This window comes from Schistocerca piceifrons, chromosome 5, assembly GCF_021461385.2.
Source record: "Schistocerca piceifrons isolate TAMUIC-IGC-003096 chromosome 5, iqSchPice1.1, whole genome shotgun sequence".
Classification (NCBI taxonomy): Eukaryota; Metazoa; Arthropoda; class Insecta; order Orthoptera; family Acrididae; genus Schistocerca; species Schistocerca piceifrons.
Window position 1 is genome coordinate 311,636,990 of NC_060142.1, and position 6,502 is coordinate 311,643,491.

Here is a 6,502-nt window from a genome sequence, read left to right on the forward strand (position 1 = left end):
GTTACAGAACTCAATTAGTCTTTCTCCTCTTTCATTCCTTGTCCCAAGCCCATATTCTCCTGTAACCTTTTCTTCTACTCCTTCCCCTACAACTGCATTCCAGTCGCCCATGACTATTAGATTTTCGTCCCCCTTTACATACTGCATTACCCTTTCAATATCCTCATACACTTTCTCTATCTGTTCATCTTCAGCTTGAGACGTCGGCATGTATACCTGAACTATCGTTGTCGGTGTTGGTCTGCTGTCGATTCTGATTAGAACAACCCGGTCACTGAACTGTTCACAGTAACACACCCTCTGCCCTACCTTCCTATTCATAACGAATCCTACACGTGTTATACCATTTTCTGCTGCTGTTGATATTACCCGATACTCATCTGACCAGAAATCCTTGTCTTCCCTCCACTTCACTTCACTGACCCCTACTATATCTAGATTGAGCCTTTGCATTTCCCTTTTCAGATTTCCTAGTTTCCCTACCACGTTCAAGCTTCTGCCATTCCACGCCTCGACTCGTAGAACGTTATCCTTTCGTTGATTATTGAATATTTTTCTCATGGTAACCTCCCCCTTGGCAGTCCCCTCCCGGAGATCCGAATGGGGGACTATTCTGGAATCTTTTGCCAATGGAGAGATCATCATGACACTTCTTCAATTACAGGCCACATGTCCTGTGGATACACGTTATGTGTCTTTAATGCAGTGGTTTCCATTGCCTTCTGCATCCTCATGTCATTGATCATTGCTGATTCTTCCGCCTTTAGGGGAAATTTCCCACCCCTAGGACAAGAGAGTGCCCTGAACCTCTATCCGCTCCTCCGCCCTCTTTGACAAGGCTGTTGGCAAAATGAGGCTGACTTCTTATGCTGGAAGTCTTCGGCCGCCAATGCTGATTATTTTTCAAAATTTAGGCAGTGGCGGGGATCGAAGCCAGGACTGAAGACGTTTTTTTGATTATGAATCAAAGAAGCTACCCCTAGACCATGGGTCACGATTTATTCAGCGCTATGTGACATACTACTGGATTTGCTTATCATGTCAGGGTTTTCATGGAAGGTGTTGGATTTGCCTGACACCTTACATATCACCACCCTTCGAACTTAATTTTTGCACTGAAGTTACAAAATGATTGACTCGCTGTCTAAGTCAGTCAGAAATTATTTCGTTATCTAACTTTTGTTGCCTACTGTTCAGCCATGTTATTCTGTTCTATGCTAGTTTGTATTACTATATTTTTATATTCTTCCACATTATTATCAAAATATGTTTATATTGACAAGGGAAGAATATTTTTATTCTATTAGAATCATTATTTTTTAATTATTTTCTTTCTTTATTTAATTGTGATATTTGTTTTTTAAGAAGTTTGTTATCGAAAGTGAGGAGTCTTTCACATCGATTTTCTTAGAAATATTGTTTTTATAAATGTGGTAATTAAGTAAAATCTATTCCTAACACATTTTGTTAATATCATGTACAAGTAAAATGTTTTTGTTTCTAGACACTCATTTCAACATTTTTACACTAACAAATAAGAATTATTTCCAAGAATTGCTTTGACAAAAAGTATACATACACAAGTATTGAGATATTATCCTAACAAATGGTACAAATGTTAAAAAAAGGAAAACATCCAACAAGATAATTTTTTATTTTTTGTTTTTATAAGGAGAAAATAAGTAAAATGTAGTTATTCTTTTATTTTTTATGAGGAGAAAATAAGTGGCATATAGTTTTTGTGTTTATTATGCCTTACTTTTGTTTTTTATATACTGTCCATTTAAGAACTAATGACTTATTTTTGTCGATAGTCTATTTTTTACTTAAGTCCATAGTCCATGATTGTTATTTTGTAGTTTATTAGCCATCTGGTGTGCTTAACTTATTTAGTTTTTCACACGTTTCTTTTGCACAGTTCCTACATCACATAATTTGATTTCACACATTCACACTATCCTATGAATGCTTAAGCATTAGGTTGGCGAATGTTTTTGCACAAAGGTGATGGACTTGAGCGAGATGGATGTGGGCAAGTATTTGATGTACACATCGTTTGTCGTTCCTTGTTGGCTTTGCAAGTGTGTGTTGCTGTTGTGGAGGTCCCATAATGAAATGGAGCTGTGAGTGCAGAATCTCATGGTTTACTGGCTTTGTATGCGTGAAATCATCGTTTTGTGTCGCTGAAAGCGGTCGTTTTTCGTTGTAATACTTTGCAGATGACTAGTTTACAATAGGATAGGGATTTGGGAAGGTATGTCGTCTATTCTTCACCTATCTTCTTTCTTGGTCTCAATCTTGCGAATCTTCAACTTCTGTTCTTCCTGATTTTTCTCTGCTTCTTACTTGCTTCTTGGTTCTTCTCTGGGCAGGATATGGAAATATTTATTGATAACTAGTCGTTTTGAAGTTCTTCTCTTAGTAACAGTCTGATAAATTGTTTGGTCATGTCATTTTTACTTTGTGGAAGTTTTCTTCAGTTTTGTGCATCAGCATGCTGTTTAATAGCAGTAGTATGACTTTTACACATATTTTTTTGCCAGTGGTGGCTTGCCCAATCGGTCTCCTCGTCGGGCTGTTTTTTGCTTGCTCCGCTGAGTAGGGGGCGTCCTGGGGTTTACGAGCGGTGAAAGTCCGGTGTTTGCTTGTCGGTCCCTGCACCGGTCCCTTCTGGTGTTTGGTGTCTTGTCATGTCTCTGCAGGGTTCCGCCACTGTGTGGTTCCATGTTCTGTCCCAGCAGGGTTCTGCTTAGCAGGCAGATTTACGGCCCACTTCTGATACAAGGGCCTTCTGTTGGTCTTGCTGTCCTTCCCTTCTCTCGACGCTTCTGCCTTGTAGGAATCGTGTCTTGCTAATTACGTCCTTTTCTTTCTTGATACTTCTCTCATTGCAACTTGTGGGTCGTTGCATCTCGTCCTTGCTGGAGTTTTTACAATGGTTCTTACAAAAAGTTTACTTATAATCATCTAACATACGTGTAGTACCTACATTGTTACACACCTTCTTAAAAGCTTTACAAATTTCGGCGCCCTTTCCATGTTACAATTCTAAGATATTTTGAGTCTTAACTTCTACAAAAATCCTCAAATTCTTTTTTTTTTAATTTTTTGTGTAGTGTCGTGGTGTATAGCATTTTAGTATTTCATGCTGTTAGACTATCTACGCTTTATCCCTTCACCCTAATCTATGGTACTATTGGTGTTATTTTAGTTTTTGTTTTTACTGAAACTACTTTCTTTTTCCCACCTTCCTCTCTCTTCATTCTTCTTTCTCCTGACGATCTTATCTGCGACATAATCTTGAAATATTGTGCTGATTATTTACCAGTAATAAAATTAATCTTCAAACTTGTACTGAAAGTGTTTAATACTGCCAGTCTTAGGTAAAAATACCTCTGCTTTATCTCGTAAAATACCCTCTAATTCTCTTTTACTGTGTTCCGAAATACATTGAACTTCTTGCAATTTTTCGTCGATTTCTTTATGAACTTCTAACATGAGTTGAGGCGATTCCCCCTTTTGTGCATACCATTCTAATTCTTCATCCTCTTTATCTTGTGTCATTCTTAATTGTTTGTTTATAACTGGTATTTCTTCTAATTTTAGCTTTTGCTCAAAGAGAAGTGTGACATTCCCGAATGTTACGCTACCTTTCCCCATATCTATTATCGCTCGTCTCTCATTTAAAAAATCTGCACCTATAATCAAATCTACAGTTAGTTTAGGTATAATCACGAAGTTGGTTTCGATCTTTTGACCTTGGCACGAAAGAGTTAACCTTGTTTGTCTCGTAACTTCCGCAGCATTGTTTCTAATAGGACCCCTTACCTTAATCTTACGTGTTTTCAGAACTGGGAATTCCTCATTCGCATTACACTGCATGAATAAATTTTCTGAGATCGCAGTCCACTTCCGCTATCAATTACAATATTGACTGGGATATGCTTTACCATGGCCTTCACAATTGATTGAATTTGAAAGGGTTGGTTCTTTTCTTCTTCTTCTTGCATCAACGAATCCTCCACTCAATCATACATGAGTCTTTTTAGGAATTTCCCTTGTGAATTCGAACTTTCTGTAGGATAAGCTTCGACTACTACTTCTCTCTCTTTTATTTCCTCTTCTCTATTTCTTCCTTCATTACGTTTTCATCAACATCCTCTACTTTTTCCTCATCCTCGTCTATCTGCTCCTTCTTCGTCGCTACTTCCACATAATCACATCTAAATGCTCTAATTATCGCTTCATAACTTCCTTCATTATATACGTTGGGTTGTGTGCCCACTCGTAACTTATTTTCAACTTCTGTTGACTACGCATTATCCTCATTGAATTCGCTTTGCCTGGTTTCCATCTCAAATAGCTCTGCAATACCCATCACTTCGTCCTTTCCTCCTACATTCGTTGTGCATTCCTCTGGTAATTCATCTTCCTCGTCAGTATTTTCCCAATTAATTTCGTCCCAACACGATATTGTTATTCTCTTGTCTTCGTTTTCATCTGGTACGTGCGGATTTGCTTCTTCCTTCTTCTCTTCTCGTGATAAGATTTTTACTTCTCTGTTCCAGGTGCTGCAATTGTCCTGGGTCGGTGCGTCATTCTCTTTGGCATGGGCGCTTAGCTGTCAATTCGAACGTTTATCGGGGTTTGGTGGTCTTACCTCCACCTCTTCTATCTGTATTCTCTTTTCTTGTTCAGCTTGTTGATACTGGTTTCTTTGTTGATAATTTGTCGGTCTATTGGTTCTCCAGTACCCGTTCCGGTTGTCGTTATTCTCTTCTAAAACCATAACCGGTTCTTTGTTGAAATCTATTGTCGTTTCTTAGTGCAAAGTTATCACATGTTTCGTAATTATTGTTTCTTCGTACTGTGTCTTGTGGATTCCACTGCTTTTTGCTTTCGTTTTCACATGCGCTTCGTCTTTTTCTTGCGTCATCTTCCGAAAATATGAACTCTAGTTTCCTTAGAATACCTCTAAATGCTTCGACGTCATTGCCTCCGCGACCTACTAATGATTGCTGGTATTTCAATGGTAGCTTCATCGCGCGTAATTTAATCAACTCTCCGTCACTGTATGGTACATCTAAGCATTGATTTTTCTTTGCTATTAATTCGAAAAATTTCACGGGACTTTTCTTTCCTGAATTTTCAAAATATGGGTTCTGTAATAATTCGTACTTCACTCTGTTCTGTGCTTCGGTGGACCAATATCGTGAGAGAAACTTCTCTCTGAAATCTTCGTACGATCGGCATGTCGCTGCAACATTCTGCATGTTTCTGCGACTGTTCCTGACATGTGTGCACATATAAAGTCTCATTTGTGTGCTAGCGTCCAGTGTTCTGGTAATCCTACTCGGAATTGATCAATAAAAGTTCGAGTATGTAATGAGTTTCCTCCTCGAAAGTGTTGAAATTTTCTGACTGTGAGGAAATGATCGTTGTCGTACTTCGTCATAGTTCCATATTAAATTCGCGATTCTTCGTCACTTTTGTTTCTGATCATTTCTCCCGTCGTTCTTTCCGGTTGTGGTAGATCCATTGGATATTGTCCACACTTTCGCCTTCCCTTGCGTAGTATCGTTGGAGTGGTACGCAAAAATTTTCTTCCATCGGTTGTGAACGTGTAGCTGAATGCATTGCACTGTACTCTTCGCGACCTGGCTTTCCATTATCACGTATTGGTTGGGTATCTTGTCTGGCTAACCCTGCCGCTTCATTGCACGATCCAAGCTGTCTTGAAATATATATTTGTGGTTCTGCATGTGTTTGTGATGACGTTTGTTCATCAAGAATTTCGAAACGTGTTTGTTGCTGTGCAGGCTGTCTGATTTCACGTATGATACTTTCCACCTGTGATTGGAATCGCAAATGCGTAATATCTTCGTTAATTGGTTGTTTTTTCGGTGCTGTTACAGATACGGATGTGGTTGCAGACTCTGTGCTTGTTCGATCCTGTTCACTACGCTCTTCAATGGGTTGGAACAACTCTGTTCGCAATTTCTGAAATTGTCGCTTCGTTTGCGCTTCTATTTTGACTATGCGGTTATCATATCTTTTCAGCGCTGCTTTTGTGATACGTTTGTGTAACACACTGTTTTCAACAACTTCACGCGCTGTACCTGCTGCTTGTCTAGTAATTTCGTTTATCTGTTTCTCTAGTTTCTTGACTTCTCCCTGGGTGTTGTTACGTAATGTTTTGATCTCGTCCTGAATGTCATTACGCAATGTTTGTACGTCCGCTTGTACCTTGTCAATGTCTGTTCTCAATTGATTGTGACCTGTTATTAAGCTTCCTATCACTTCTCGAGATTCTTTTGCCTCGTCTTCAATATGACTTAGGTGTAACTGAATTTTTTTGTTTTCTTCTTTAATCTCACGCATTTGTCTCGTGGTTTCTGCATTCTGAATTTTAATTTGGTTCGCAATTTCTTTATTTCGTCTTGTCATGGTTTTCGTTATTAATTGTAATAAATCTGCCAGATTGGTGGGTCCTATTGCGTTT